Consider the following 11,779-nt stretch of genomic DNA (forward strand, 5'->3'; position numbering starts at 1 on the left):
GAGCGAGTTTGCGTGTGTGCGTGCGTTTGGAAACCTCAAAACTATTTGATTCTGATGCGTACATTTTCATCCGCTGCGGCTATAAAAAACCACGCATTTTCGATCTCGCTACCTGAGAGACAACACAACCATTGGCATTGGCATCTTTGCGATCGGCTCTGCTGTTGGGGGTATTAAAAAGACACACGATCAAAGCAAACGTGCGTGTGATATGTTGCACATTTATTTCTAATTCAGCTAGCGGATGCAAGTGGAAACAACATTTTGAATTGAATCCATACAAAAGAGGATTCTGGATTTGTTTATTGCGGTGCGCGTATGATACTGCACTTGTCCGTCCAGAATCTGGTGGCTTGTTGGTTTTGAGTCGGTATCATGACACCGTGCGACCGGCACTGCGTTGGAATGGGTTCGGATCGGTAGGTTCATGTTTTAGTCGAGTGCATTCCGTGCATTTGTCGCGCCACAGCAGTAGACCCGGCAGCACCAAAGTCAAAACAAAAACCTTCCCCGAGTGTGGACTGCTATGCTAAGTTCTTCTTCTTATTATTATTATTATTATTGGCGTAATGGCCTACGCGGTCATGCCGGCCTTTTCAGGACTTGAGTACCACGTAGCCGGATAGTCAGTTCTTGCTACGGCGAACGGTTCATACGCGGTTAGAACCCACGACGGGCATACAGATGTGCGGAATGATGGCGGTGTCGCGGGCCCGCTCCTATCCAGCGTGCAACTTGCATACTGCCACACTGTCTCCTGCTCGATGCATACGCTGCAGGCAGGGGGAAGGATGCACCTCCACGATAAAAAAAAACACCGTCATGAACCAGCGGTGGACCTAACGGTAGGCGGACTAGGCGGTCGCCGAAGATTTCTAGTTTGTAGTATGCCGTATGTCTACAAGTGGACAGAGTATTAACGACAAGGGCCCCCGGAAAGATGGTCGTTAGCCCAAGTGCCACAAATCCACTAAACGACCACTAAACGGCTTCTAAACGACTCAAGTTCTCTACCTAAACGGAATATAGAAAGACTTCGTTTAGCAGACGGCAAACGACTCATGCATTCTAAAAATAGCGAAAAAGCTGATGGCGCTCTCTGTTGGTGGGATCCCAAGAGCCACAAATCCATTAAACGACCACTAAACGGCTTCTAAACGACTCAAGTTCTCTACCTAAACGGAATATAGAAAGACTTCGTTTAGCAGACGGCAAACGACTCATGCATTCTAAAAATAGCGAAAAAACTGGTGGCGCTCTCTGTTGATGGGATACCCCAACCACTTGAGCTTCATCGCTTGGAGGAGAGCTTTCTCATTTCCGCTGTACTGTTGTATGGTTTCGCATTGAAGTTATGCATCGGTAGAACTAGAACGGCGATACGATTGTTTAAATACTAAACTCCAACGGAAATCACCAGCACTGAAGCAAGTGAGATTTGAGTAATGGTCGTTGGTGTTGATACCCACGTATCTGACCACACGACCATTCATGTAGATTTTTGCTCAGAAAGTTAGAAGGCTATATAGGTCATGATAAAATGAAACTTGTCGAAACACATTGCAAGAAAAGGATAGCAATATAATGATGAGTTGTAATACGCCATCTATTGATCAAACCAATGAAGCTGTGGAGCTTTCATTTTTTTCTATGGATATTCAATTTCATTTCATTTCATTTCATTTCATTTATTAATACAATATCCGCCATCAAGGCTAAATAAGGCAGACTTAAAACTAAATAAACCCTAACAAATAAACAAAATAATTCATGAAAAACTAAGCCTAACTAAACTAGTCTAGCCCTAGCAAAAAAATTAAACAAAAAAGCATAGGTAGAGCGTAGAGACTATCAAAACTTAATGAAACTTAGAAGAATAATTAAAGAGAATTAGAAGAAAAAATATGGTTACGGAAAGAGTTGAGAGAGGAGTCGAAATCAAAGAGATAGTAAAAGTGGTTGAACAACCTGAAACAGGATAGAATAGGATCATTGAAAGTATAAAGAGTATGACGTGTTTCAATTGACAGAGGATCACGAGGACGAAGGGAACGAGAGGGAACATACAACGAGATGGACGAGAGTAAATCAGGAGCATCAGTATCAGAAAGTAATAAGCCACCAATAAAACATGCCTGAGACACTTGGCGGCGGAAGCTTAAAGAGTGAAGATTGAATAACTGCAATCGCGTTTCATAGGGAGGTAGTGAGGCAGCACCGAACAAACGACGAAAAGCAACCCTGGTAAAAAGGCGCTGAATGCTTTCAATTCTCGAACAGCCATCAATAGTAGGAGGATTCCAGATGATGCTAGCATATTCAAGAAGAGGCCTTACCAGAGCACAATAAAGGTTTCTTAAGAAGCTTTGATCTCTAAAAATAGAGGTAAAACGTAAAATAAACCCAAGAGTTCGATTAGCTTTTAGTAGAACCTCATCAAGCTGCAGTTTAAAGTTAAGACGACTGTCGAGTATAATACCAAGGTCACGGATGGACAAAACACGAGAGAGAGACGAGTTAGGGAGAGTATAGTTAAATGAAATAGGAGAAAGAGAGTGAGAGAAAGAAATAACAGAACATTTATCAGGGCACAAGCGAAGTAAGTTGGATGAACACCAATGAACAAATGCATTAAGGTAATGCTGAAGACTCATACAATCAGAAGAAGAGGACACAGGTAAAAAGATTTTGATATCATCCGCATAAAGGAGATGACCATCAGGAGGTAAAACATTACAGACATCATTGATGAACAAAGAAAACAGAAGTGGACTTAGCACACAACCCTGAGGGACACCTGACGTACAAAAAAACTCCTCAGATAAGCACGACCCGTTTTTAACCCTGCAAGATCGATTACTTAAGTATGAGGACAGCCAGCTAATAATGCCATCACCAAAACCAAGTTTAGATAGTTTAGCTAATAGTAAAGAGTGGGGTAAACTATCAAATGCAGCATGAAAGTCAGTGTATATTGCATCAAGTTGGGTACCTGCCTCAAAAGATCTGAAAATATTGGTAACAAAAGACATGAGATTAGTAGAAGTAGACCTACCAGGCATAAACCCATGCTGTTTAGGGCTAATAGCGGAACTACAACTATGAAGTATGGTTGGAAAGATACATAGCTCAAAAGTTTTGGCTGTGGCACATGTTTGAGTTATCCCACGATAATTAGAGACAATGCTACGGCATCCCTTTTTGTGTACCGGAAAAAGCCAACAGGATTTCCAAAGAGCAGGAAAGACCCCGAGAGAAAGTGAAAGGTTGAAAATTTTAGCAAGGTGTGGAGCAAGCACGTCCTTACAGTTTATTAAAACTGAGGCAGGAATGCCATCTGGACCAGGAGTAAAAGAACGTTTCAACCCAAATAACACCTGTACAACTGTTTCAGAGCTAACCGAAATATCGGAGAGATTAATTAAGTTCTCTGGCGTGTAGAGTAGCCCACCCTCAATAAGGTTAGGGTCACTAACCGGTGGTTCAAACATTTGGGAAAAATGTGCAGAGAATAGCTCACAGATCTCAACAGGCGTAGAGGCAGTTCGAGAACCAAGTACCATTTCATTAGGTAACGTATTGCACCCTCTTCGAATCCTAACGAATTGCCAGAAGGATGCTGGATCAGAACGGAAACGCGATTGCAGTCTTCTCGAATAGGCCTCAAAACAAGCCCTGTTGTACAATCGATGCGCAGAGGCAGCGTACTTAAATAAACGAATGTTGAAAGCAGATCGGTTCAGACGATACCTCCTAAGATATTTCATTCTATCCTTTTTCAGGTTGCGAACAGTATGATTGGACCAGGGAGGATTAGGAGGGGAACGAAAAATAGGTGTACATGAAAGGAGTGCAGAGGTTAACAAAGCATTAAACGATTGGACAGCCTCGTCGACCGATGTACATTGATGAAAAAAAAGACCAGTCGGCACGAGATAGAATAGAATTAAGTTTACGATAGTCTGTAAGACGAAAATTAAAACGAACACTCAATGAATTAGGAGCAGAAGGCAATTCATTCCTAACCCTACTAGCCCTAAATAAAGAAGACGGTAACGCAATTTCCAGAGCAGGATGATGGGCATCCTGGGGCAGGAGCAGTGACGAAGCAGGATACACAGAAGAACAAGCAGCAGCAGCAGAGTTAGAGAGCACCAGGTCCAGATAATGATTTGAATGGTTATGCACCCCGTTCAGCTGATAGAGTTCATGCAAATTTAACACATCCAAAAAGCAGGAACTGGATGAATTCAAAGAGATATGAGGCACATAATGTCTCATAGGTAAAGATGAATCTGACCTTACTGCGGCTGCAGGCGACCACCCTAACGCCGGTTGATTGAAGTCGCCAAGAAGGATAAGATGATCATTCGGTTTCATATGCATGTATGAATCGCTGATGAAAGCAGAAAGGGATTCGAAATAGTTGCGGTCGCTGCTCAAATATGGTGGCACATAAACAATCCCCACATAAAGACGAAACTTAGGAAAAGAAACACGAATACATAAAGCTTCAAGCGTAGGTTGATTCATGTTAAGTGCCACAGACGGATAACGACTGGAACATGCAAGCAGCACACCACCCCCACGCGATCGTTCATTGTTTAACCTGCCGCGATCGCAACGGTATATATTGTAAGAATCACTATCCAGGACCATATTGGATGGAATCGATTCATTTAACCAGGTTTCAGTAAGGGCAAGCATTTCAAACCCTGATTCATTCGCAGAAAGGCGCAATTCATTATATTTGGTGCGAAGGCCTCGAACATTTTGGTAATAGATCACGAAGGGGTCTATTAATTGTGAGCTATCCGTTTGGCAAACGGGCTGATCTGTGGTGAGCGATTCGTGTTGCTGAGATTGTTCTGTGATTGAAGCCCCACCCCCGGTGATAACTGAGGGGGTGTGGGAGGAAACTCCGGTTGGATAGCCTCTAGGATCTCGGTCATCTGGGATAGTGATTGATTCCCGCGCTGTGGGGATGGCGATCGATGATCCAAAAAATGATCCGGATGAGCGGTGCTTTTTGGCGCAGCTGAAGAGCAATTTGCACTGCTTGAACGATGCGAAGTAAGCGCAGAAGGGTCAAATCGGGCCCTTTCATGTATAAGTTGCTTTGGTAGGCCACGATCAACAAACTCACGAACAGTAAGTGAAACTGGCCAAATAGTAGATTGAAGCGCCAGATCCTTAAGTGATTTAGGAATACTCACTTTAAACGATATAAAGGACATCAAATCAAGGTTTGCACCAAGGTGGAATGTATAATGAGGTGTAGTTATAGCGCTTTTGGCGATCCCCCCCCTGGGCTCCGATTTTGACAGATGGTTTTCCGCTTGTATATGTATTGATGGATTATTTACGTTTTGCATGGTCAATATTTGGTGGAGATCAATTTGGGTGAATATTTTAGTTTATTAGAACACAGTCCGTGATTTAAAATGGAAATTTTCCTTCGAGAACTTGAAGCGTTCGCCAAAAGTGGAAAACTAACTGTCAGTTTTCTTCGTCAATTCTTCTTCCACCTAGCTGTCAAAACGGGCTTATAACTTGACCTGATATCTTTACGGTCCTTGGTTTGCACCCTTTTTCGTGAGACGGTAAACATCTATGTTGTCGGTTGGCAGCACAGCTTTAAGCCACACACGCATATCATCAGCGGAGACATGCGATTTGATGTTCGTGAAGTATAACCATACTTTTTCTGCTATGCCAGTGTTCGTGGTATCATGGTTCAAAACAGGATCAGAAGATGATTTTGTATTTGTTCGGCAGTGCCCAGCACTAATATCACTAGTCACCTTAGTACGATGAGTGTAGTGGTTGCAGCTATCAGAAGCTTCCACAGTGTTGGTATCGTTCGCTGCTTGTTGGATATCTGCAGTGAGCTCCATTGAGTTGGTAAATGTACGGCGAGTGGATGCTGTTTTAGTCGTTCTGGTATTAGTGGCGTTGAGTGACGATGCATTAGTGGACGTGTGCGTTCGCGATGCGTGAGAAACAGACGGCTTAGCTAATATGGGTGTTAGCTTATCAGCGAGAGCGAGGATCTCAGCAAGCAAATCGCTCTTGATAGCCGATCTAAGAGAAGAGAGAGATGAGTCAATCGTGGTGAGAATATCTGCTTTCATCAACTCGAGTAGGGCTGCTATCTCACTTGTGAGAAGTGAGTTTGTGCCATTGCGAAACTCGTTACAATTTTTGTACAACCACAACAATTGATTATTCCGCCCAAGCTCACGAGTAGAATCACGGGACAAACCCGTGCAATGGGTATGATGCTTGGAACCACACACACCGGCGCAGGACACCGAATTTGCACTATCGGTGGGTGCATTGCAGGTTGAGCACTGCATAACGAATGACACAGCACAAACTGACGAGTGACAGGAGCAGGAACGAAGCCAAACAATATCTCGGCAAAACTGACGAAATAACAGGAGACTAGGTGCAAGAACTCAAGTGCAACTTGATAACAATCGAAGGCACGCACTAGCCAGTACAAGCAACTCAGCAGCACCAATGTTGCAAATGTTGAAAATCAGGCAGTAACACGGCAAAACAGCATCAAAAATCAGGAGCACAAGGAAGGCACAACCACTCGGTTTGACAGTCGATCTCTCTCTCAGTCAATTTTCCAGTCGTTTAAGCTTAATCTGTGGCTCTTGGGTATAGTGTGTTACTTTGTGTTATTCCGTGAATTTATTCTATAATTCATTGAATTTTCGACATTTTTAATAATAAAAACTAAGAAATAATTATTTTTTCAATTTTCATATTAATTCCTCATTATCTACGAGTCGCATGGACAATTTACGTGAGATTAGAACTCTTAATCAAATGGTTTTAAATTTTGTGCATAAACAAATCATCAGATCTTTTGTTAATATATCTCATTTTTTCGATAAAATCAATAGACACACAAAAATGCACATAATAACAAAGAAATCTGTTCTATTTGCTAAGCTTTCTGTGCGGAAACCAATAGCTGGTATCGCGAAAGAATTGGTTTAAAATTAACAGTCGTTAAAAATTAACCAGAGTCGTTAAAAATTGCTAGAATTTGGCATCGCGAACGCATTGAGTTCATTTGTTAATTTTAACGACTGGTCCTATGCCGCCGTTTAACAAACGACTGTCAAGAGCGTATGTGATACAAATTAACAGTCGTTTAATTATACTGCTCGAATTTTTTACCCGTGTTTGCCTATATGCGATATCGAGCAGTCGTTAACTGTTTTGACGGTCGTTTATTTTAACAGGAATGAACAACAAATGAACTCGGTTAAACCAAAATGAACTTTAAACTACAGGCGGTCCCCGAGATACACGGTTAATGGGGACCGAAAACGGCCGCAAAATACCGCGTATCTCGAATTTCCGCGTAAGTCGAATCTCGTGATTTCCAGCTAAAATAACACAAATTTTCGTGTAATTTTGCAGGTAGGGGGTGGTTTTAGTCACTTTATGAATTATTTGATGTGATTCTGACTGAATATAACTGTTTTAAACCTTTTGAAATAGTTTTGGCGGTTATTATTAGTGAAATAGTTTAAAACGGAAATTATTTGGCAATTTGCAATTGATGTGTCAAATCAGTACAATTTGCTCAAAGAATTGTCAAATTTAGAAAACCGCGTATCTCCGAATCCGCGTATAAGAGGTACCGTGTATCTCGGGGACCGCCTGTACTGTTAAAATGTGTTCATTTATTCGCGATACCGGCTAATGGTTTACGGTTCAAAAATGACGTAAAGTCCCTCAACTATGGCGACCCTCCAAAGGCCCTAATCCACCACCTGATATTTTTAATCCACCTTGGGTTCCATACACGAACCGGGATTATCTCGCCTATCTGTCAGATTTTATAACATAATTGACAGCTCAAGTCATACGCGATTTTCGCGGTACCGCGATGATCTCGGATCGTCTATTTCCAGCCCCCAAGCGAGTGAAAAAGTCACTTTTCGGCTGTGTTTTCGATTGATATTTCGTGCACGATTTGACAAACGAAATAGTGTACGAAATTCAGACTTTTTTCGGCACATACCCAAACGAGTGAAAATGTCACTTTTCGGCTGTTTTTTCGATTGATATTTCGTGCACGATTTGACAAACGAAACAGTGTACGAGATTCAGATTTTTTTCGGCACATAACCACAACAGCGTGCAATGGCATATTTGCTATCTTCATTGCACGTCTAGCGTTACACATTTTGAGGTTAAATAGTTTTTAAATTGTTGGTACAGGCGGTCCCCGAGATACACGGTTAATGGGGACCGACAACGGCCGCAAAATACCGCGTATCTCGAATTTCCGCGTATGTCGAATCTTGTGCTTTACAGGCAAAATATCACTAATTTTCGTATAATTTTTTAAGTAAGGGGTGATTTTGGTCACTTAATTAATTATTTGATATGATTCTGACTGAATTAAACAGTGTTAAACCTTTTGAAATAGTTTTTAACATTTGATCAATAGGTAAATTATTTGGAATTTTACAATTGATGTGTCAAATCAGTACAATTTGCTCAAATAAATGTCAAATTTAGAAAACCGTGTATCTCCGAATCCGCGTATAAGAGGTACCGTGTATCTCGGGGACCGCCTGTATTTATATGAATGATACGATACGAAAGAACACAACTGATGCAAGCTAAACGTAATACACAAAAAGAAATACACATAACCTGCTTCAACGCTTGGCTTGGAGAGCGAAATGTTACGAATGGAAGAACCACACATACAATCATATATTGCTTGTCAAATTATGAGAGTGTATGAGTTATCGTCCGAAAATTTCCGCTTGGGCCTTAGGGCTTGGTACTTGTTTCGACGCAGCGTATCGCAACGCATTGCGTGACGCACGCTGGTATCTGTTCGCTGCGTTCTGCATGGATATGTCAACACATTTTACTAAGAAAAACATCAACAAACAGCAATAATGCCTCTTATTTATAGGTTCTGATGTGATTATAGTGTTAAATTACAACTGTAAAATCATTTCCAGTTGTGCTCAAAACAGTGCAAAGCACGTTTTCGCTTTTTTATTGCATATTTCATACTGACCCGCACACACATGTTTTGCAGCAATTACGAAATTACTTTCTCTACATTTATTTTGTTTTGTTAATAAAATTATTTTGTAGTCCAATTACACACAAAACTGCGCTCGAAACAATTTAACGTGGAAAAATATCGATTTTCACCCGATATGGTGAAACCGTTTTGACAGACGCATCACGACGTGCGTCGAAATAGAAATTTTTCTACTTTGACGCTGCGTCGTGCGTCGTTAACGCATGCGTCTGTCAAATCCCATACATTTTGGCAAAATCGCAACGCATTGCGTCGGAACAAGTACAGGCGGTCCCCGAGATACACGGTTAATGGGGACCGAAAACGGCCGCAAAATACCGCGTATCTCGAATTTCCGCGTAAGTCGAATCTCGTGATTTCCAGCTAAAATATCACTAATTTTCGTGTAATTTTGCAAGTAAGAGGCAGTTTTATTCACTTTATGAATTATTTGATATGATTCTGACTGAATATAACAGATTTAAACCTTTTGAAATAGTTTTTAACATTCGATCAAAACGGAAATTATTTGGCAATTTAAAATTGATGTGTCAAATCAGTACAATTTGCTCAAAGAATTGTCAAATTTAGATAACCGCGTATCTCCGAATCCGCGTATAAGAGGTACCGTGTATCTCGGGGACCGCCTGTACCGCTCTCTTAGGCTTAGGGAATTGACAGATAACGTCGGACGTGCGATTTCGTCGTAGGCTGGAAATAGACGAACCGAGATCTTCGCGGTACCGCGAAAATCGCGTATGACTTGAGCTGCCAATTAAGTTATAAAATCTGACAGATAGGCGAGATAATCGCGGTTCGTGTATGGAACCATCCGAGGTCTGGTGACGATTGAATGTGCCTAGAAGAAATATTTTTCTATCAATTTGCAAATCAAATTATTTATTTCACATAGTTTATTCAAAATAAAATACAAAACTCATTTCTCGACACGAGTTTTCACACAAATCCGCCAGAAAAAGTAAAAATAATCGGTTCGCGCTACCGCGAAAATCTCAGCAATACCGAAGTTGGGTATCTCTGCGAAACAGCAGGCGCGATTGGAGGCGCGGAAGATTTGACAGCTCAACTGTTCTACAACTGTTATAAACAAGGCGCGAATTTCGCGGTACCGCGACGATCTCGGTTCGTCTATTTCCAGCCGTACGACGGAATCAAAAATTTTTGATTTCGTCCATGGACCGTAAAGATATCAGGTCAAGTTATAAGCCCGTTTTGACAGCTACGTGGAAGAAGAATCGACGAAGAAAACTGACAGTTAGTTTTCCGCTTTTGGCGAACGCTTCAAGTTCTCGAAGGAAAATTTCCATTTTAAATCACGGACTGTGTTCTAATAAACTAAAATATTCACCCAAATTGATCTCCACCAAATATTGACCATGCAAAACGTAAACAATCCATCAATACATATACAAGCGGAAAACCATCTGTCAAAATCGGAGCCCAGGGGGGGGGGATCGCCAAAAGCGCTATAACTACACCTCATTATACAGGCGTCCCCCGAGTTACGACCCCCTCGAGTTACGACGATTCGCAGATACGACGATTTTGATTTTGACAGTTAAAAGTTGTCATTGAGACGAAATTGGTATATTTTTTTAATTTCTGTGCTGATAACCGTTACAAACACATTTCCACAGATTCCACAACTCTCCGGTCTTGAATTTCTATATCGCTTTTGGAAAATTAATACATTATCGTACATTTTTTTAAATAAAATACACGATTTCATAGATTCCGACTCTTCAATTTAGGTTATAAACTTTATATTCACATATATTCGACATACGACTACAGGCGGTCCCCGAGATACACGGTTATTGGGGACCGAAAACGGCCGCAAAATACCGCGTATCTCGAATTTCCGCGTAAGTCGAATCTCGTGATTTCCAGCCAAAATATCACTAATTTTCGTGCAATTTTGCAAGTAGGGGTGGTTTTAGCCACCAATTGAATTATTTGATATGTTTCTAATGAATTAAACAGATTTAAACCTTTGTAAATGGTATTTTACATTCGATCAATACGGAAATTATTTGGTATTTCACAATGGATGTGTCAAATCAGTACAATTTGCTCAAAGAACTGTCAAATTTTGAAAACCGCGTATCTCCGAATCCGCGTATAAGAGGTACCGTGTATCTCGGGGACCGCCTGTATTTCGACTTACGCCTTGCTTTGGGACATTTTTTCGGGCCCAAATACAGTCGTATCTCGGGGGACACCTGTACATTCCACCTTGATTTCGTCGGACGCCGCATCCGATTTTATCTGTCAAACTAAATGTGTGGTGTTTTGTAGAAACAATCTCAAATTAATTTTTCATAATCGTTATATTATTCAAATCATCCAATTAATCGCAATATTAGGCTGGAAATAGACGAACCGAGACCGTCGCGGAACCGCGAAATTTGCGCCTTGTTTAAAACAGTTGTAGAACAGTTGGGCTGTCAAATCATCTGCGCCTCCGATCACGCCTGCTGTTTCGCAGAGATACAGTATCGGACATTAAGATAGCACCCTGGTTTTTTGAACGCACCGAGCACTTGTTTTACCACGTTACTTGTGTTTGTGTGTGTGTATGTGTGTGTATGTGTTTGTGTGTGTGTGTGTGTGTGTGTGTGTGTGTGTGTGTGTGTGTGTGTGTGTGTGTGTGTGTGTGTGTGCGTGAGTGTGTGA

This window comes from Anopheles coluzzii, chromosome X (genome assembly GCF_943734685.1).
Source record: "Anopheles coluzzii chromosome X, AcolN3, whole genome shotgun sequence".
In the NCBI taxonomy this organism is placed as follows: Eukaryota; Metazoa; Arthropoda; class Insecta; order Diptera; family Culicidae; genus Anopheles; species Anopheles coluzzii.